The following is a 23210-nucleotide window of genomic DNA, read 5'->3' as shown; positions in this document are numbered from 1 at the left end:
AAAACAAAGATCATCTTTGAATGCCTATCAAATATCTATTAAAAAAAAAGGTGAAAAGCTTTTTTTAAAAAAGGCATAAATCCATAAGACCGAAGACAATAGGAATATATCACTATTTTACCCTCCCTAACAATGTAAAGGCTGGATTTTCCTAGACATTCTAGTAAGAATGGTTTAAAGGAATGCCAGGCACAGCTGAGGACAGAGTCCAACAGAGAGATTACAGGAAAGTTTAGATACTGAACTGTGAGGCTCGCGGTCCCATCCTCTATTCGACTCCTGGAATAAAAACAGCCATGTTTATAAGCCTCTAGCAAAAGATGAAAAAAGAAAGACACTTCTTGGTAAACGGACCAGCCCAGTGAAAGAGCCTGGCCCAGTCATCCAAGGAGTCCGCCAGTTGACAAGCCTCGTGCAGAGGTTACCTTTTATGAGTTTCGTTCTCAAATATTAAGTACTGCCAGGGATCACCAGATGTTTGAGGAAAACATGAAAAATGATGGACAGAGACCAAAACAAACAAATAACAAGGTCCTGAAGGAAAAAGAAAAAAAAATTTTTTCATTATCACTAATGTTCTCATAGAGATAAGAAAAGATATTAAATTCATGAAACAGAACATGATGCTATTTTTAAAAAAGAACATTCCAAGAACAAGGAAAATTCTTGGAAATTAAAAATGTGAAAGCACAGATAAAATACTCAGTATAAGAAAGCTAGCAGAAAAGAAAAAACAGAAACAGATTTTTAAAACAGAAGCTAAAAGCTATGAAATTGAGAGAATCAGACGAGTGTATTCAATATCCAAAGAGTCTGATACCCAGAAAGAAAAATAAATATATTGGTAATACAAAACAGTTCACAAAACTATAGATTATGAGTTTCCAGATTGAAAGGGCCTATCAAAGTTCAAACATTAATAAATATCTTTTAAAATATTTACACCTTGGCATATCATTATGAAATTCCAAAACTCCCAAGATAAAAAGAAGATCCAAAACACTTTCCAAGAGAAAATACAAATCCCATCAAGGGATAGATATCAGAAGGGCAATGACCTTCTCAATGGCAACTCTGGAAGTGATGAGGCTATGATTCAATTCTTCAAAATTGTGAGAGAAAAATTTTTTTTACCTAGACTTCTATACCTAGCCAAAATATCAAACAAAAACTAAAATATCTGAAGATATTTTCATATATGTAATGTGTTGGCTAATTTACCTCCCAAGCTATTGAGAAATGCTGTTTACCAAAACAAGTAACCCAAGAGAGAATTACTCAGAATCCAGAAAATTTGATAGCCTTGGGAACAAAGAGAAGATTCTAAAACTAAAGAGTCAAAGCTTATATACAAAGAATCAAGAATCAAAGTATATCAGTTTTTTAAATAGAAATACTGCATGCTAGAAAAAAAAAAAAAGAAAGAAACACAGCCTTTAAAATTCTTAGGAAAAATAAATTTCAACCTAGAGCTCTTCATTCAACCAAACTACCAATCAAGTGTTAGAATAGGGAGAGACTGGTGTGCGCCTATGCTACATCGGGTTAGGTATTAGAACCATCACTTCCTCCTGTGACTATGGGGAACCTAACTGTTCCCACCGTAAAGGCACAGCCTAGGAATCGCCTCTACCTGCTGCACCATTTGCAAGCACAGTTACTATACGTGGCACAGGCTACACTGAGGAAGGGAGGGAGGTGGTGGGATTTACATAAAGCATGATGTCAGTGGTGCTCTCTGGAGCTGTTCTGTTTTGGAACTGGCTGCAGTCATAGCAGGCATGAAGAGATAAGCTTCCAGCAATTTAAGTTTGAAGATTACAAACCTGTGAAATGATATTAAGTGTCATATGTTTGGGAGAGAGCCAGACAGCAATCTGCCACTTAATAAATAAGTTCAATTCTCATAAAAGTAATGCTGCACAGCTATGCCTGCTATTTCAACATAAATGTGCTGTTCATATTTCCCCCTTTTTATAGTTTATCAGTTCTAAATAAATGTGGAAAGAGTATAAGCAAAGGTTTTAGATGTTTCAAAGAATTACTCATTCTGGACTCTAAAGCATCACCAAACCTGTTGTCTATAACTCATCAATAAAAGCACATGCCACGCTCTGTCTGGGTGGGGTAGGGATAAAGGAATGAAGTGCAATGTGGGAGTTCACTGGATTGCTTTTCAGACGAAACCTCTCAGGGCCTGATGTCCCGTTAGCAAATCTGAAATTTAAAACCACAAAGTAAAGCACATATTGGTTAAAATTCAAAAGAAATGCAAATAAAAATATTTCATCAGAACATTTCAGAACCTCAAAAGATGTTGCCAGCTGAATGTCAGTATTCTTAAAGGCCTTTAAGCAAGATAAGAATTTAGAATATGGCAGTTATTTCAAACAGCATTCAAGCACCTCCACGTTGATGCATTTCTCAATTATTTAAATGTATCTTGTATATTTCAACCTCCCCACCTTTTCATAAATTCTCCCTTCACCTGAAGTATCTCCCCTACCATCCAGACCCCACCCAACCTTCGGAATCAAGTACAAACGTCAACGTCTCCACCTAAGCCTTTCTTGACTTAGCTATCCTATCATTTGGGCTCTTACCTGCTGTGCTGTAGCACCATTAGTTTGTTACTAAGTCATAGCTAATGAAGCAGCAAGTCTTATTTTTTCATTTAGGTTTTAAGCTTTTGGACTCCATTACCCAAGTGCTGGAATATAGTAGACGGTAGATTCTCACCAAGCATTTATCTTTATGATATGACAGAAAAGGAATGTTCCCTTCTTTGCATCAGGATAAAGAATTTCTTTAACTAGGAGTATGATATATGATCACAGATTGAAAACTTTGAGTACAGTAACTCATGCCCTAAACAAGAAAGTCAAAATTACGTAACCATATCTTTATGCACATTTACAACATCCTTAGATTATAGCATTTTATAACAATATCAAAGGTGACTGAAACTTACTACAGACACAGCATTTCACTCTTCATCATAACACCCTTTTTTTTTCTGTTTTATTGTGCTCTCCTAATTTTCCTCCTTCCCTTCTGGTCATTCCTCTTCTATTTAAGTTAAGAGCTCTTTGTCCCCTTGATTTGGAAATGTGGGCACTCCTCTAGGGTCATTTTTAGGTTCACTTTGTACTCCACACTCTTTTCTAGGTCATTTTTTATCTAAGCCCATGCTCTCAAACACCATGAGAGTTCTAAAGTTTCCATCTACAGCCCAGACATCTTTTCTGCGCTCCAGAATTATATATCTAACTACCTCCTCTGTTTGAATGTCTCACAAGCACCTTAATTTAACTTACCCTAAATTGAATTCAAAATTTACTCTCCTTCTCAAAGAAGAAGCTCAGAGAATGGCCTCACCATTGACCCAAAACTATAAGCCAGGAGCTCAGCAGTTGCACTTGAATTTCTCTATCACTCAGTCTCTCCCAACCAATCAGTTGTTGGATCCCTTTTTCCATATTTGACCTACGGTCACTCAAACATATGTACTCATCCATCTCCTCTGCCACCATCCAGTCCAATCTATTTTCATCTGTTGCCTCAGTCACTGTAATAGCTTCATAACTAGTCTCTCTGAAGCCAATCTGGCCACCCGTTCAGTCCACCCTCCATGCAACAGCCAGTAGAATCTTTTCACACAAATATGATATTACTTCCAGGCTGAAAACCTCCCATTAGTTTCTCACCAGACTTAGAATAATATATTGTATATAGTGATGTCATGCTGTGCACCGAGGTCCTCCCCATCTAGACAAAGACATACATTCTGCCAGCTGCTGGGCATGTAGAAGCTATAGCTCTCAAATGAATCCCACTCCAAAACGTGCCCTTGGATAAAGACAGCCACTTCAACCAAGATCACACACTCTTTCTCAGGGAAATTCTCATTCTCGACTGGCCTTTGAGAAAGTATAAAGACAGCCCTCTTACCTAAACTTGTGACAACTCTAAAGAGACCTCCTAGCTTCTTCATCGGATAGACTAAAATGTTTCTTGAGACTGCATTATAGCCCAACTTATCTCTCTGCCTAGTCCTATTTTCTTCATTCATTCATAAGTGTTGATCCCTAGAATACTCACCAATAAACTTCCTGCATCTAATCTCCACCTCAGAGTATGCTTCTTGGGGAGCCCAACTTGTAAAATATCTTTAGCATGATCTAGAAGTTCCTACATGATCTGACCTCTGCTGACCCTATACCATGCTTCCCCACACTCTCTATATTTCTACCACTGGCCTTCTTTCAGGTCCTTGAATATGGCATTTTTCTTCCTGCCTCAGGATCTTCACATGCCTTAGACTCTACCTGGAATACTTAATGCCACCTCACCTCTATTTCCCATTCCTTCATCACCATCATTTCACCTCTTTGCCTAATTAACTCTTACACTATACTCAAATCTCAACTCCAGCTTAAAGAAGTCTTCCCTTGCCTTCAAGACAAGCTAGTATCCATCTTATCAGCTACTACAGCCTACTATACTTTCTTTTCAAAGACTTTAAAGAAACTATAATGAAATGTTTTATAATTAATTGTGAAATATTTGTCTCCTTTGCTGTAACATCAGATCCACATCTCTCTTGTTTGCTATTATAGTTCTAGCATAGAACTTGGCACATAGTAGGCACTCAAAAAGTACTAATTCACCATATGTAATATGTTCAATGATTAGTGATATCATTGGAGCTATAAAGTTCAATTATGTGGTGGTAACAAAATAAATACAGGGATATAAAGTAGTCATCAAAGTCCTAGTCATATATCTACACAGAAAATATATGTGTATAGCTTAGTCCAACCCCTTCTTCTTCTGATAGTAAAAGAGCCCATCTCTCCCAGCCCTCTAACAAAAAATTCCAAAAGTTACATGAGAAACTATAACTACTCTGCAAAATCGCCAAAGCCCATCAGCAAAGAAATCCAGTAAGAGAAACCTTCATAGAAATATGTTTGGGACAAAAAGAAGAGAGAGTCAGGATGCAGGATATGTTAGGAAGGAGATTAACCCAAAATAGAACAAAATCCCAGGGAATATTCCACGTTGAGAACAACTGAGAAAACTAGGGACAGAGATGCCTAAGTGTGTTGGGGTGATGCAGAAAAAAAGGGTGTCGGCATATGTAATCTACTTTCTGTTTTTATAATACGGTGCGTGATCAGCTTGAATGTGGCTTGTTCTGTGTCTAGAGCGTAGACACAGAAGACAATAATAAATCAGTTAACTATAGCAAGTCTGATCTTAAAATTCTCAACAGGCCAGTTTTCAGCCTCTCCTGAAATATAGTTCTGCATACTGGGGTTAAAGAGAAAGCTGGTTTCCATGGGCAAAGCTTTCATTCAAGTCTTTACACAGCACAGCCCTGGGAAGCTCCATGCCCACTGCATTCTTTGTGAACTGTGTCCCCTGCAGGTGCGCCTTGTGGCAGCCCTGGTCGTAGAATGTGGTTGAGTGATTCCAGTGGAAGTTATCATAATTATATCTTTGGGATCCGGGATGAGTCAGCAAATAGATGTGTGGTGGTAACTGTTTCATCACCTGCCCTGCAGTCAAGTTGCACAGTGAATAGCCCTGAGAAGATCTGGAGTCTGAAGCCAATTTACGGTAGAAAACCAAGGGAAAAATTCGGAATTGATCAAGAATACCTCTGTATGTGACTGTACACGTGAAACAAGTATGAAATGATTCCTCAGCTTTTGGGAAGGAAAAGAGTTACTGATAAGATTTGGAATGTAGCCATGAAACAGTGCTGAAGGAAAGACGGAGAGAAATGTATGGAACCAGAAGCTTAGCGTCAAGAACAGAAGCCAGAGATGAGCTATAGATGATTCCAGAATAAACTTTAGAGTCAAGGGTAGCACTTAGGAGTGTTGCCAGCACCTTACTTAGCCGCCAGTGGATTGGGGGGCTGTGAGAGTTCAAAGGGGTTGCCTTAGAGCAGCGATTTTCAACCTTTTTCATCTCACAGCACATAAACTAATTACTAAAATTCTGCAGCACACCAAAAAAATAGGCTATATTTTTTGCTGATCTGACAAAAAATATAGGTATAATTTTGATTCACTCACACTGGACGGCTATTGTTGTGTTGGCTGTTGTGATTTTTTTATTTGACAATTTAAGGGAAAAGAGGTCAGTGCCCCTGACTAAAGAGTCAGGCACTGCATGTTTAAAAAATTACTGAGCACACCAGCTGAAAATCGCTGCCTTAGAGGTTTTGTGTGGTGTATGCTCCTGGAACTGCTCCCCCCCCCAATCCTTTTTAGTGTTGTGCCTTTTCTATGCCAGAGAACAATGGTGGGCAGATGATAAAAGCAAACATATGTCCTGAGCATCGCACTCATTCATTGAATCACACATCTTGGCTCATTCACAACCAAAATCACCTTCTTTACTGACAGTGAAGTTGAGTACAGAAATACTCTTTTTAAACAAAATAACCTGAATAATGGCCTCAACTATTCTCTCCCTTTGTGCCAAAGGCAGACTGACTGCAACTAAAGCATCGGTGACTGATCCAAACAGGTTCCCCGCTACCCCCACTCCTCCCGGCCCAAACACTTCACTGGAAGCTTCCTTGGCTGTGATGGAGCCTAACCCTCACTGCAGAGGGTTTAGCCAAGGCCTCAGGAAAAGGAAAATGACCCATGGCCATTGTAAGAGAGCATCAGTGAACACACAGTAACCTCAAAATAAATAGCACTCTTGCAAGGCACTCCTCATGAATGCTGTGTCCACGAAAACCCCGAAAAGACAGAGAAGAAACTGATGGCTGAGCACTCATACAACTTAGAGATCAAGGCCCTACTGCATGTATTTTAAACTTAATAAAATAGGAGTTGAGCTGTCCAGTGATACGAATGACAAAGAGAATTAAGAAATCTAGGGTTTGAAAGAAGAGAAGACTAGATGGGAAGATCAGAAAGGCCAATGGTCCCTCTCATTCAAAGGCCAAGCCCCTATAACCGCTCTCACAGAACATTCTCCATGCATCTCGCGTTTTTAGCAGAGCACGGGGCCCAGTGGACTCTCCCAGCCGTCCGAGTCAAGGGGCTGGGTCCGAGAGCCACGCTCCCCCTCAGTAACTACACCACAAGGATGGGAACGTACCAGCAGCAGCAAGTGCCTGGCCCCACGGCAGCTGCTCTATTACTTATTAACATATTTTATATAGCCTTCAGCATGGCAAGAAAAGCTTCCTTTAATTATCAACAGGAATGAAGAGCCACAAGGTTGATCAGAGCCAGAGAACTGTGGCCGCGCTGATCACACCAGCGCTTATCAAAGCTGACACCAGGTCCCCGCGCCCCAGGCAGCCCGTGGGAGGGACCCTGGGTGCCATCGCCCAGGGCCTGGTAAGTCTGCTGCAATGAATTCTCAGCGAGGAGAATTTTTTGGGTTCTTTCTTCCTCCTTTCCCAGTTCAGGGAAATTGCCAGAGACAGAACATACAGACAAACTCAACCCTGAGGTGCAGGAGGCCAGTGAGGCCCAGCAGGGTGCAGCTTCCAGGGGGCGGGGAGGGTAAGAGAAGCTCTCGCTCAGCAGAGTACCGGCAAAAAGGCAGCCCCGAGCCATTGCATGAGTAGCAAAAATTATTACAGAGCCACCTTAGGAGCAAGCAGAGGTGAGAATGGACTGGGTCACCGGAGAACACGTGGCACTCTGTCAGGGTCCCGTGGTGTCTAAGACATCGTCATCGGAGCTCAGGTCCAGTACTGCCTTCTCCCTCAAGCTGCGACACCTTCTCAGGGCTGTGCTCGTTCCAGTTTCACCAGCAAGAGCACTTCCAGGAGAGAAGTGGCAGGACACAGCAGAATGCTGAAGAGGGACATTGGGAGCACCAACAACAAGCCACCGCTTCCTTGACTTCCCAGGCCCATGAAATCTCCAGAATGTAGTATCTCTGGGATTTTCTGATTTTTATGCTTCGGTACCATTCTGTTGTGGAAAAATGTCTTATGCCACACTTTGGTTAGGGTCCAAAGAGAAGACACACCTTAACACAAAGCAACAGGACTAGGCAAGAATGAGCCAATGCAGGGGGGCGTTGAGAAGGGCCTGTTTCCAGGGGCACCTCCAGAAACAAATTCATTTGTCTTGTTTTTAGGAAATGCTGGCACACGTGAAAAGGCCACCAGGACCTAAAAGACCTTCACTACACAAAACTAAGCTGTTGTGGTGGTAGGAAAAGACTCAGCTAAGGTCAAGGCAGCCTGTCCCGTGTGACGGCCATCACACAGTGGTGTGGGAAGGTCATAAGGTCATATCAGGGGGCTTGTGAAGACCTACATCGCCCCAGAGGAGGAGAACAGGCCGCCTGAAGTACGCTTGCAGAAAAGAGGCGAACTGGAAACTTTTAACAGTGAAAATTTGAAGAAACATTTGAAGCTAGAACAAGTCTGTGGAGCTGTAGTGAAAGAAAATGACAGTCAGGGAGATGACACTCCATGACATTTCAGGACAAATGCCGAAACAAGGAGGCATATGTGGAAGGAGATGACTGTAAGAGGAGAAATTATTAGGAAAAAGAGAAAGAGAAGAAGAGAGAGGAAAATTTTACTTTTTTATTTTATAAGAGCTGAAATGTAATTGTAAAAATGTTTGGCTTGCTGAACCAAGGAAAATAACTATAAATTTGTATAGCATGGAAATATTTTTATAATAGGAAATACCTGTGAGATAAAGTACACTGAAGCACTTGGGCAGAATAATGTTATCCATATTATTAGTACAACTGAATGTGCCCTCTTTACCCAAGACTGACATCTTTCCACAGTTTTTCTCTCTTTGGCCCTTTCTTCTTTGGCTTCTTTCCATTTTCAAACAACTTCCCGATCTTAAAAACCACCTCCCTTTAGTGCCTTCTCCTATTCTACCACCATCCCGCTTTTCACTCTCCCATGAAAGCCCCAGGCCTTTGCACACATGGTCTCCACTTGCTGCCTTCAGTGTCTCCACAAGTCCTCTCCTTCCTTCCCCCACTTCTTCCTGTAATTCCCACCCTTCTGGCTTCTACAACTTCGCTGCTATTGAAATGTGTGTATCTCCATAGGCTCCTTCCAACCCCCTTTCCTGGCTTTGTCCCTTGAGTTTCTCTGCCACCCTTTAAACTGTTGAAAGTCCCACAGCCCCCCACTTCGGGGGTTCTTCCCTTTCCCCTTTGTCCTGCCTTTCCCAGCCCCCTGCAGGCGTCTGTGTTCCCTGGGCTGTCCCTGCCGTCTAGCTGAACTACCATGCAGGCCTAGAGTACAGTAACACCCGTACAACCCTCAGACCTTGTGCTTTGGAGATATGTCCTAACTGTTTCTGATCCAGACAAAATATTTAAGAACATGGATGTCAGCCAACATCCAAGGAAAACTCTACATTTCCCATTGCTGTTGTTTTCTTTCGTTTTTCCTAGACTATCTATCACAATAACCCAGAAGGTACACTTACTCTGAGTGTTCTGATCAGCCCCGATTCTTTCCTGTCTTAACTCTACCTCCTAGGATGGTGTGCTCTGTAGATGGCACAGCAGATGGCTGGCGGGAGGGGCAAGGCTGGGTTTTGTTTGCCGCCTCCACTCTCTGTTCCCTGATTTTTACAAGCAAGCGAGCCCTGGGTTTTAGTCACCAACACCCATACCAAATGTACGATAGACTTCATACATAAGTATACACAACAGACCAAAACAAAACCCACAAGCAAACAAAAAGCTTTGACAGTAAATGGCTCTGGGAGGAAATTTGGGGTGGTTCTGTGAAAGGGGTGGGAGAGAGATTTACTTTTCACTGAAGCCTTTGTACCTTTTAAACTCTGTGTGTTGTGTGTGTGTATTCTATATTCATAAGTGATTTTTACATAGATAATGCATAAAATACTTTGTTAGATGGTGCTGATCTAAACAAAGAGTGATTCCTGGTCTCAAGGAGGTTACAATTTCACTGGGGAGACTGGCCATTATTTTAAAAGAAATAAATAATAGATATTTTATACTGGTAGCACCAATGACTTGCTGCCTAATATTAACCAAGTTTTTTAACTACTCTGACTTCAGTTTCTTTACTTGTGAAATGGGAAGACTGAATTAAATACCCACTTATCTCATTTCATTCATTTATTAATTCATTCATTTTATTTATCTATTGAAGAAATTTTTAGTGAATAGTGAGCACTATATTAGTTGGATTTTGCTGTTGAACCACCCTAAAAACTTAATATTTTAAAAAACACCAACCATTTATTTAGCTCACAATTCAGCAGAGTGGCAATTTGGGCAGGGCTCAGCTGTGTGGTTCTTCTACTAGTCTCAGTGGGGCTCATTTATGTGTTTACGATCAGCTGTCAGTCAGCTAATGTGGCTTTGCTTCTAGGGCTGGTTGGATGTCAGCTGGGGCAACAGAGGCAACTGGGTCACATGGCTCTTATGTGGCCAACTGGCCTGGGCTTGTTCACATGCGTCTTGGGATACCAAGAGTAGCAAGGCTGAGAAATAAAGCTCTTTTTGAGTCTCTGTTTGCATCATGTTAGTAAATGTCCCATTGACAAAATCCAGTTCAGCCTAGATCTAAGGAGTGGAGAGAGAGGCTCCAAACTTGATAAGAACTGTAAAGTAATGCAAGGGGCTATGGAAGAAGAAGAAGAATCTGTGGCCATTTTTGCAACTGACCACAAGCATCTTTTTGGTTCCAAGTCCTTACCTTCGTGGAGCTTGCATTTTACTGTCTGCCATTAGAGAGTGTCTGCTGCTAGCAAATGATAATTGTGAAAATCTGGGGTGAGATGGATCATGGGGCAAATCTCAGAAAAGAAATGGTTAAGTCTATAAAATGATGAAGGTTAGGTAAACAAAACCTTCTAGAGAGAGACTAATTTGGCCAGACTTCCCAAAACATTTGTTCAGTTTTTATTAAAATTTTTCCTAAAAATCTATTTGCAGACCCAAATGACAGCCTTACTGGGTTAGGACTCCTCAAGAGTTAAGGGAAGCAGTGACTGTTAATTGATTTCCCCTAATGGGGCTCATGGATTTTTGTGTTTTGGTTTTTTTGGTCTTTTTTTTTTTTTTTTTCAGCTAGAGCTTGTGGAGAAGTAAGATATATGACCACTGGGAATGGCAGGAATCAAGCCATTAACAATGGGTTCTAAACACATACAATGATCCTAGCACTGGCGAGACATTACAGAGATAAAGTGAGGCAAATTACCATTCCTTCCATCTGGGAAGCTTGGCATAGAGTTAGAAAAAATACACCCAGAGAAAGATAACAAACAATACCAGGTAGCAAACGAAATAAAGATGTTGAATCCCTGGTTCCCTCCAAATATAAAGTTTCTCCAGGTGTTCCAGCTGTTCTTACACTATCCACTCCCCCATTTCCTGCTGTGTCAAGTGTCCCATAGTAAATTACCCTGTGGAGAGGAAATGTTACTCAGCCTGACATCACTGTGTTCCATCACACCCTCTCACACACCTGCTCCCAGCCTCACATCCCTCACACACCTGTCATCACCCACAAAACACTCCCCTCCTCTAACCTATGCATCAGCCTATAAATTCACATCCTAATTTTTCCTTTTAGATAAGACATCCTTCCCAAATACACAAACCCATAATGAAGAGAGACATCACTTTTTAAAATTATAGAAAATATGCACTAGCAAAAGTTTCTACTTTTCCTCTTTATGGTAATTCTGAAGAGAAACCAAAGTCCCTGTGGATAAGCCTTTCACATGTCACCTCTTAAACTGGCTAAATAAGTGGCCATCAACCGGCGTGCAATCACTTGTCTTCGCTGATGCCAACTGAGTTTTGTTTCCTTCAGGCTAATGATCACAGAGGTTTCAGAAAAGATACCTGCACATCAAAATATATCTTTTTGTGTGTTATGAAAAATCAAATATATGGCCCTCTAAACCAGTGGACTTCAGAGTTCTCAGATAAAGTAGAAATAGTCTGGATTTGGGCCCCATAAATGCCTTAAAGCCCCACTGTTGGGACCGATGCATATCTAGGCATGTCTTGCAAAACCATGTGCTAGACTTGCCAAATGTCTATTTGAATGAGGGATGAAGAAAGCTCCCAGGGGAGAACTCATTCCAAGGGAAGGGAAGGTCAAACAGATAAGCATGGCCAATGGGGTCAGGGAACAGACAGCTATAATGTCATCATGGTATTTGTCACTAGAATTTGAGTCCCATGGATGTGGTGAAGGTAGATGCTGCAGGAGAGAGAATTTGGAGTTTTCACCTGTTAAATTTGGGCCCATGCCTATACTGCTTTGGTAAACCTCCTGCCCCACATCCACACCACTACCATTTCACCCACCTCTGGGACTTCAAGCACCCAGAGCCTCACCAACTCTGCAGAAGATAGCACTGTGGCATCGAGAGGGTGCAGCTGTACCCAGAAGAAGCCCCATGAGTGCCCAGCAGATGGCAGTGGTGCCTGGCCCAGGTAGCGAGTCTGTGAGTGTCTACATATCAGAAAAAAAATTGCTCAGTGCCCAGCAGACACCGGATGGCAGCTGGGCTGGAGATGGCGTGCAGGGAAGGGAAGCTCAAAGATGGGAATACACACTGATTATTAAGAATGTTGCCTGCCACCTTAGCTGGTGTGGCTCAGTTGGTTAGAACACTGTCTGGTGCACTGGAAGGTCGTGCTTGGGTTCGATTCCCAGTCAGGTCACATATGTGGGTCACAGGTTTGATTCCCAGTTGGGGCATGTATAGGAGACAACCAATTGATGTTTCTCACTCTCATCGATGTTTCTCTCTCTCTTTCCTTTCCTCCCTCTCTAAAATCAATCAAAGAGGGAGGGAGGGAGGGAGGGAGGGAGGGAGGGAGGGAAGGAAGGAAGGTGGCTTGACCCCTTAGCTCAGGGCTCAGTCCTGGGACTTTGCCTCTTCTCCATCTCCTCCCACCTTCTAGGTGGTTTTATAGGCCATCTCTATGCCAGTGACTTGAATTTTGTATCTCCATCCCAAACCTTTCTACTTCTAACACTTGAGACTCATATATCCAGCTGGCTACTGGGTATCTCCATTTGGATGCCAAATGGAAAATGTCCAAAATTGAACTCCTAATTTTCTCCCCTCAAAAACATCTTCAACTTACAATCTTTTTTATCTCAGTTGATGGGAATTTTATCTTTCCAATAGATCAGGCCAAAATTCTGTCAATCATTTTTAACTCATTTCTTTTCCCTCCCCTTTACATGCAACTTATCAGCAAATACAAAAATCCAGTGGCTTCTTACTGTCTCTGTAGCTTCAGCTTTGGTCTAAGGAGCCACATCTCTTGTCTGGATCACTTCAGTACACTAAAGCATGGAATTGGAAAGCATCTTTCTAGTGCCAGAAGACACAGGGGGGAAAGGCCGGCAATTTGGTTTTAATTGAAAACCTGAAATTAGAAAATTCATGAAATGACCTTTATAATATTATCCCTCAAGTAGAATTAATGGGACACAGGGACCCTCCTATGAAATCCTTACCACTGTTTTAGGGTTTAACTCACTTCTACCCTCATGTACAGTTTTTCTTAACAACACTAGCCCACAGGGACCTGTTCTGGACCTGAAACCCTATAGCACTTACAGTACATATGGTTTGTCTAGCACTTGATTACATTCTATTTTGGATTGTGCGCTAACCTTTTCATGGGTGTTAGTCTTGTTGCTCCAGCTGGGTAGGTAATGAGGCAGAGGTCCAGCTTGAACCCAAAGTGAGATTTGATATGTCTGAGCACTCTGGCCAGACTAATAGGCGTGGCCACCATAAGTTATTTGCATATGAGGTATTTTTTAAGTTATTTTTTAATTTTTATATTTCAATTACATTTGGTATTCAATATTATTTTATAATAGTTTCAGGTGTATACATATATGGCTTTTGCTGAAGAAGATTTTGAGCACATGGGTGTGTGCATGCCAGGATGGGCCAGGGGAAGACCAGGAACTGGGGGAGGGGGGGCAGGTGACTGACTTTAGATATTAATTTCCTGCTCGGCCTAAGGATTCAGGTCTGAGCCCAACAGAGAGATCTGATAGTGGGCTGAAGGATACTTTTCTTGAGCAAGCCTTGAGGCAAGGGAGCCAAGCTATTCTGCTTTGATGCCTGCACGATAAAGATAACAGAGAACAGGAAACAGGTGAGCCAAGCACGCTACCTGCTTCTCAGGGTCTCAGCTGAGCAGGGAGGCTTAGGCAGTGTTGGGACAACCAAAAGCACATTTGGATCTCGAAAGAAAGAAAGAAAAGAAAGAAAGAGAGAGAGAGAGAGAGAGAGAGAGAGAGAGAGAGAGAGAGAGAGAGAGAGGAAGAAAGAAAGAAAGAAAGAAAGAAAGAAAGAAAGAAAGAAAGAAAGAAAGAAAGAAAGAAAGAAAGAAAGAAAGAAAGAAAGAAAGAAAGAAAGAAAGAAAGAAAGAAAGAAAGAAAGAGAAAGAAAGAAAGAAAGAAAGAAAGAAAGAAAGAAAGAAAGAAAGAAAGAAAGAAAGAAAGAAAGAAAGAAAGAAGAAAGAAAGAAAGAAAGAAAGAAAGAAAGAAAGAAAGAAAGAAAGAAAGAAAGAAAGAGAGAGAGAGAAAGAAAGAAAGAAAGAAAGAAAGAAAGAAAGAAAGAAAGAAAGAAAGAAAGAAAGAAAGAAAGAGAGAGAGAGAGAGAGAGAGAAAGAAAGAAAGAAAGAAAGAAAGAAAGAAAGAAAGAAAGAAAGAAAGAAAGAAAGAAAGAAAGAAAGAAAGAAAGAAAGAAAGAAAGAAAGAAAGAAAGAAAGAAAGAAAGAAGGAATTCCAGACCCCTTCAATGACAAACGGGCTAAGTTCTTTACTAACAGTTTATATGGGCAGTCTTCATACTTGGGCTGACTCCCTCCTGAATCTCCAGATCCAGTCATTTGTACCATCCCTGTGGCTGGTACCTCCCAGATGGATATCTCGAGGACAGAGCAAGGGCACCCTTGTTGCACACAGCACCCCGGAAGGGCACTGATGGCAATGGTGGCAGTCTGGGGCTGCCCCCGAGGAACATCAAGCGCTTGGGCGCTGAGTGTGAGAAAATGAGAAGACTGTTCATGGGCACCCACGGAACATGCTCAAAAGGGAGCACCTTGGTGGGGAGCAATGAGGGTAGTGGGGAATTGTATGGAGGTTAAATTCCTACCTTTTTCAGGGAATTCACCTGATCTGGAGAAATGTTTATTTTTACAGTGATCTCATTTGAATCCACAGACCAGTGAGGCATGGGGACGTGAAGGTAATGCAGACTCCATAAGGGGAAGGCCCAGGGTGTTCATTTATCTAGGGCACCCCCAACCATTAATATGGTAGATTCTGGTTAATCGAGTTTTTCAAAAGTAGAAATAAGAAACAAGGGTCCTTTTTGAGTCAGAGATATCAGATCCAACTTCTAACAGTGGAATTGGGAAAGCTATGTGACCTGGCTGAATTTAATTTATTCTAAAATTTAAAAATAGTAATTTCTAGTCTGACATCTTTGAGGGTTGTCAAGGTTAATCAACTGAGGTCATGTATGTGCAAATGCTTTAAAAACTACAATGAGCTATAAATTTAAAATATTATTTCTTTGTAATACAAAGGAAAAGATGATCCATAATCCTATCACCCAGACCAAAATGTGTGTCTTACAATCTTCTTTAAATACATATTTTATAGATAGATAACAATGTGTGTCTTGCTTTTTTAAAAAATGGGATCTTATTATGCATGCTGTTTTATGTTGCTAAGTGAAATAAGGAGTTTCTAACTTGAAGTTCAGCACCACTGCCCAGTCTCCACATCTTTCTCCACAGAGGCTGTAGCTCATTGGAAAAGATGGGCTCACAGTAGATGTCAAGGCCACCTAGCCCAGGCCCAGCCTCAGGAAGGCTCTGTGCTCGAGAGCCCCTCGTGAGTGTGCCCAGCATTTTGTAAACTGTCTGGGAAACTGATAAAACCTTCTGAATGTCTAATACAAACTTGTAAAACATTGCAGGAAATTTAGATATCAGTATGCATAAGTCTCTGTCTCCTGGCCAGTTCCTGAGCTCCCTGTGTGAGCAAATGCTTCTCAGCAGTTTCTGGCGCGAGATGCCTGCTGCTGCCCTAATCGCCGCCTGTGAAGATCAGCGTGAGTTGTGCGAGCATTTCTAATCCTGTCATTGAAACTCAGTGTGACTCTGGGGCTGTGCACTGAGGAATTGATTTTCAAGGCAAAAGGACTACAGTATAAACCAACAAGATGAATTTCTATGGACAAATAGATTCAAGGTCATTATCTTATCTGTTTCTTTGGTTAATATTTTCACAGACCTTCAAGCTCCATGTGTCCAATTTTCTCTGCCTTCAATATCAAATGCCCCTTTTTGGGGGCAAAGAAACATTAGCTTTTTAACCTTCAAGTAACGCCTCCCTATACACACCCCCAAAAACATACCCCCCCCCTTAAACAGAGCAAATATCCCAAGAAGAAGAATGTAACAAGAGATTTTCTCCAGTAAATATGTTAAGATAGAGCCTGTGTTAACAAAAGAAAAGAAAAAAAGAAAGAAAGAAGAAATTGATTCCCAGTGAATTCAGCAAAAGAAAGCCTGTGATTCAGCAAAAGAAAGCCATGGACCATTATGTTTAGCTCACAGACATGCATCTAATTGCAGCTGGGAAAAGACTGCTCCCTAATCACAGCCTTCCCAGCCTGCCAGGAGCAAGGAACATGACTCATACGCTATTCTTTCTTTCTTTTTAGGAAATCCAGCTCCAAGGGAAGATCCCATGCTGTCGAAAAGAAGCTACCTATGAAGAAAAATGAGAACAATTAAGCCCTAAATCTGTACAAGAAACGTGAACAGCTGAGACTCGCAAACGAAAATGGAGATAACGCTAATGATTACGTTTTATAGCCTCAACATGCCTCACATCTGGAAGAGCTCCAAAGCCCTCAGCAGGTTGTCACATTGATAGAAGGGGCCCCTGCTGAGCCGCAGCTGCTTCTGGGGAAGAGCCGGCGTCTGGAGAACATCTGCATATCAATCCCCAAAACAGACGGAGCAGGAAGGCTAGAGGAGCCTCTGCAAGGGCACCCCCTCCACCTGGAGCTCCCGGGGTTCAGGAAGGCTGAGGCCCAGTGTCCCCTAACTAATGCAGCTGCAATGGAAGCTTAACTATATTAAGTCAACTTTGGGGAAGGAGCCAGTCTGGACAATCCAGCTTTCTAGGGTTTTGACACATTTAAGCATCAACTTTTGTGTAACCATCACAGATGAGAGCTTTTCTAAAATGTATTCCTGGACTTTCTTTCTCAATTCCAATTAACCATAAATTCCTAATGTCACACCTTCCATTCATCCAGTGTCCATGAGCATGAAAAGATTGAAAATGTATCAGTGGGCTTTTGTTTGGAGGGGCATCTAGAGCATTCTCTGTGTATACCGTTGTGCTTGTGCTTGCACACACACACACACACACACACACACTGACACATGGGTCTGGGGAGAGGAAGGGAGGAAGGGAAGCACAGAGGGAACGACCTTGTAACAAGAACCAGCGCACTGCATTACCAGCTCCACCCTTCCATTAACTAGCAGCCTGACCTTGAATTGTCCCCTCGACTCTCTGTGCTCAAAAAGGGCGGGTCACTAGATGTTCTTTAAGGTCTGATCGAATTGCAATCTGGATGAGTCTTTAAGGTGATATTCCTCCACTTCATTCCTTCCTTTTCTATTCTTTCTTTCTCTCCTTCCTTCCCTCTTTCTCTCATTACTTCCTTTTTTGCTTTCTTCCTTTATCTCAATACTTAGTGGGTCCTTACTTGAAGTGTTAAAAGAAATGAGCCGAGTTCACCAAAACGCAATGCGACCCACAGGACTCCAAGGTGCAAGAGCTGTGCCTGAAGCTGAGGTGCGCACTTTCAGTTAGATGGCACCGGGCCTGCCCTCGAGGATCGTAAAGCTCATTGTAATAGAAGTATAGCGCCTTTTAATTATCAGGCTTCCTCTCTTTCTCCAATATTCGGGAAGGAAGTGTTGGGAAGATAAGAAGGAGAGATCATCACAAGCCAATATAGCCTGAGGGGTCTTCTTGGAAGCAGTGTACAAAATATATGAGGTTTGAATTAGAAGCAAAGGTAAGGGGGATACACCAGCTGACGTGGCAGGACACACAAAGCCAGGCAGGGGCCCAGACTACACTGGTCTGCACAGCTCATAGGAAGACCTGGGGGTCACACCCTTGAACAGCCCTGGGGTAGCCAAAGCAGTCGGGGCGCTGCAGTGGGGAGCAGTGCACACTGTGCAGACCCAGACTGACTATCAGGGTGCTGCAGTGGGGAGCAGTGCACACTGTGCAGACCCAGACTGACAGTCGGGGTGCTGCAGAGTGCACACTGTGCAGAACCAGACTGACTGTCAGAGTGCTGCAGTGGGGAGCAGCGCACACTGTGCAGAACCAGACTGACTGTCAGGGTGCTGCAGTGGGGAGCAGTGCACACTGTGCAGGCCCAGACTGACTGTCAGGGTGCTGCAGTGGGGAGCAGTGCACACTGTGCAGGCCTAGACTGACAGTCAGGGCGCTGCAGTGGGGAGCAGTGCACACTGTGCAGACCCAGACTGACTGTCAGGGCGCTGCAGTGGGGAGCAGTGCACACTGTGCAGGCCTAGACTGACAGTCAGGGCGCTGCAGTGGGGAGCAGTGCACACTGTGCAGGCCTAGACTGACAGTCGGGGCGCTGCAGTGGGGAGCAGTGCACACTGTGCAGGCCTAGACTGACAGTCGGGGCGCTGCAGTGGGGAGCAGTGCACACTGTGAGACCTAGACTGTCAGGGCGCTGCAGTGGGGAGCAGTGCACACTGTGAGACCTAGACTGTCAGGGCGCTGCAGTGGGGAGCAATGTGGACTGTAGGGAACTAGGTAGCCCAACCCCAGCCTAAGGATTTAAGTTGAATTTTTATTAAATATTTATTGAACAAAACAAATAAGTCTTTAGGCGGGAGAGGACCATATGACCAGAGCTTGTGACCTGCTGTAATTATTTAAATGACTTGCTCTTCTCTTCTTTTAAAGGAAGCAATGGAATAAAAATTATATTGCCTTCATAAAAAAAATAAGAGAACTTAAGGTCTTGATGAATAAAACACGATGAGCTTAAACCACTTTTATGCTGTCTCTTAGAGAATTTTCCATTGTCCTTGTACAAGAATGTAAGTTATCACATTGGGGATTTTTTGCTCATCTATAAATAGCTCCTTCACCCATAACCCAAGGATGACAACCATTTTTATTATTTAAGCATAACTCCAGCTATGAAAAGGCTATTTCAAGGAAGTTCAAACTGCCCCAGCAATATTGCTGTCACTCTGAAATGCATATATATATGTTGGGCAAATGTTGCAATAGAGAAAGAAATTTTCTACACTGAGCCTTTTTCTGATTCAGCAAAAGAAGGAAAAACGAGAAAGAAAACTGGCACCCTACAGCTAGGAAGGAATCTTGGCAGCCAGTGCTAAGGGGAATTACCAAAATCAAGGACCAAAAGGGTTATGTTTGTTCTTTAGAGGGTCCCCAGGATGGGCCAGAAGATAAACCAAACCCTCCCACAAAGATCTGCTTTGAGAAACTGTATTTACAGTTGAAGCGAAGGGCTTCTGTAAATTCAATTAGCCACTCTGTGAGCAACCTGGTCAAGGAAGGAGGAAGTTTTAGCCATAAAAATTTCAGGATTTACACTCTAGAATAAAGTTATCACTAAAGACGGAGCTGGAGGCAGAAGCTGAAGGCTGTGAATATTTCCAGTCGTGTTGGCAGACCAAGGACAGGACACACTCTGAGGCTTCGTTACAGCCCATCGAACACCCTGCTGCTGGCTACACACCCCAAGCCATGTTTGGCTACCCAAGACCCCGACAGACCAAGCTCCAGGCTAGGCCTGCCACTGACAGTGCTTGTGACTAACAAGTATGGATTTGCAAAAATCCTGGACTGGGCTATGCACTGTCAGCTCTGAGAAACCAGGCCCTCGGCCACCGGCAGGCTGTCGGACGCCTTCTCACACGAGACCAGGCCCCTCATCACGTCCTGGGAATCCGCTTGCTGGGGCCCTCAGACTGACAGCCTCTCCCTGGAGCCTGCCCCAAAATAAAAATTAAACTAAAATCGAGAACATGCAATTACTCCAGGGCGAAGCTTCCTCCTTCCAGAGAGACCGGGGTCTCTGCGTCTGCCGGGAAAGAGGCATCCTCATAAATGCAGCTAACCCAGGTGTCTGCTGGCTCATTCTGATACTACTCGCAAATTTCATCCCCTATCATTTGGCGGGGGCAGGGGAGCTCAGACTTCAGAGTCACATGGCCTGGGATAGAATCACAATTCTGCCATTTTCTCACTGTAGTAGCTCAACTTTTTTCTGTCTGTTTCCCCATCTGCAAAAAAAAAAATTTAAAAAAAATGGTATAGCCTGGCCAGCATGGCTCGGCAGTTGAGCATCTACCTATGATCCAGGAGATGGAGGTTTGGAGATCCGGACCAGGGCACAAGCCGGAGTTATGGGCTTGGTCCCCAGCAGGGGGGGTGCAGGAGGCAGCCAATCAGTGACTCTCTCTCATCACTGGTGTTTCTATCTCTCTCTCCCTCTCCCTTCCTCTCTCTGAAATCAATAAAGATATATATTTTTAAAAAAACAGGTATAGTACTAGTAACGCCTCATAGAGCTGTTGGGTGAATAGAGATAAGGCATACGAAGCACTTGGAACAGAGCCTAAGACAGAGTTAGCACTCAGCCTCGACTGGCTGTTCTTACTTCCAACATCTTCAGGGTCTGGCCAGGACTCATTCCGTTGGAGAGGCAGTGGCCCTCTACAGTCTCACAGCCCTGTTCTCTGTCATCCTTGATTACAGTGCCACAGAAACTGTCCTCTCCAGCATCTGACCCTCTGTGGCGAAATGTTTCTGCTCCTTTGACCACTCTTCCAAGCCTTCCTCCCTGCCAGGCTTTTCTTCCTTGCGCCCTAGAATCCTCTTCTTTGGCAAAATTTCTCTCCCGGTCCCACATCTGCCATCATCCAGTACGATTTCAACATCTACATGAAGGACGGTACATCCGAACAGCAGATCAAGGACTGCAACCTTGACTGTCAACAGGAGCCAGGCAGAGAGTGTGGACGAACGAAACGGGCCCGTCTGGCAGGGAAACGAGACAGCAAAAGCCAATGGCAGGGGCATCAACTAAGAGTGGTGGAGAGTGCGGCAGGCCAGGCTGAACGCCCCCTGGAGGAAGGCAGCCCCGTCTCAGCACCAGCACGGCATCCCACCTGAGGCTGCAAATTTCAGGAGAAAGTAGAAATCCAGGATTTTTAAACATTGGCAACCATTCATTTTTTAAAAAACCAGAAGGCGGGCCAGATAAAATAAGTCTACAGGCCAGATTCTGTTCATGAGCAGCCAGGTAGAGAGCGCTGCCTCACTCAGCTCCCGTCTCCTCGGCAGCGTCCTTTCCTCCTGACTTTCACAGCATCCCTACCCTGTCCTCTTATGTCTCTTTTTAACCCATTTCATCCAGTGAACTCTTACACACCTTCCAGATCTCATCTCAAACTTCACCCCCTCACTCCCCGTTTCCTTTCCCTATGGTATTATAACTTCTTAGTTTTAATTTCTTATTTACATATCTATCTGAATTTTCCTCTAGGCTGTCAGCCTCATAAACGCAGGCACCTCATTTGTTTTATTTTATTTTATTTATTTTATTTTTTTATCCTTACTCAAGGATACTTTTTCCATTGCTTTTGCAGAGAGAGTGGAAAGAGAGAGAGAGAGAAACATTGATGTGAGAGAGACACACTGAGTCGTTGCCTCCCGCTGGAGCCCCCACAGGGGCTGGGATCGAGCTTGCAACTGAGGTACATGCCCTTGGCCAGAACCAAACCCGGGGCCCTTCAGTCCACAGGCTGACGCTCTAACCACTGAGCCAAACCGGCCAGGGCCACCTCGTCTGTTCTATGTGCTAACATTCCCCCTCATTCAGCAGAGTGCCCGACACATTGGAGATGCTCAAGAAAACATAACTGCGAAGGGAATCAAAAAACAATTCATCGCTCCCTGGTTTGTACTCTAATTTTGAGTTCCATATGCACACGAGGGTCCATTGACTGTCTTCACCTACACTGACTCTCAGCAGCTAAAATGTACCACATCGAGGGTGGTTTAAAAAATATGTCCACAAACTCTCGCTGTAAGAGAGGTGGGGCTTCATTTCCTTCCCTTTGAGGATGGGCTGGATTTTGACGGCTTCTAACAACAGAAAGCAGCAGGACTTTCGCTACGTCCCTCCCAAGATTAGACTATAGAAAGACTGTCTGAGTCTGCTCAGGCTGCTGTGACAGAATACCAGAGACTGGGTGGCTTAGAAACAACACACATCTCTTTCTCACAGTTACAGAGGCTGGAAGTCCAAGATCAGGGAGCCAGCATGGTCAGCTGAGGGCCCTCTTCCAGGTGGCAGAGTCCCACATGGTAGCAGGGGGCAAGAAATCTCTCTGGGTCTTCCTTATAAAGACATTAATCCCATTCCTGAGGACTCATCACCTTCCAAAGGACCTACCTCCTAATACCATCTCCTTGGGGGTTAGGTTTTAACATATGAATTTCAGGGGGACACAGACCACAGCAGGACTGTGGGTTCCATCTGGGCTCAGGCTCTCCACCTCTTTCTCCCTCTCTCCTTCCCTCATCCCCTCTCCCCTCGCTCCTCCCCTCACCCCCATCTCTTTCTGCCTCTGTTTCCACAGTTGCTTCGGGGCAGCCGTGCTGTGAGAGTCCTAGGATGATGTCCACGTGTCAAGAAACTATCACCTCCTGCTAACAGCCACGTGAAGGAGCTTGGAGGAGGTCCTCCAGACCCAGTCACATCTTTAGATAACAGCAGCCTTTGCCGACAGCTTGACTGAATCCTCAGGAGACATATTGAGCCAGAGCCACCCAGCCGAGTCACTCCCTGATTCCTGACCTGAGTGACTGTGGGATAATAGAATAAACGTTTGTTGTTTTAAGCCACTAACTTTTGGGATGCTGTTACACAGCAAGAGATAACTAATAAAGCATCTCAAAAATGAATTCATTATTATCCTTCCTCCCCACACCCTCACTTCTAAATGTAATCCTTCCCTGAAGTCCCCTGGTTCTATTAACAGACCCATCTTTTCAAATCGCCAAGGCTTACGGACTA

Source organism: Miniopterus natalensis, chromosome 4 (assembly GCF_054644295.1).
Source record: "Miniopterus natalensis isolate mMinNat1 chromosome 4, mMinNat1.hap1, whole genome shotgun sequence".
NCBI classification, from domain to species: domain Eukaryota; kingdom Metazoa; phylum Chordata; class Mammalia; order Chiroptera; family Miniopteridae; genus Miniopterus; species Miniopterus natalensis.
The sequence above is the reverse complement of the archived record's forward strand: the minus strand, read 5'-3'. Positions refer to the sequence as shown.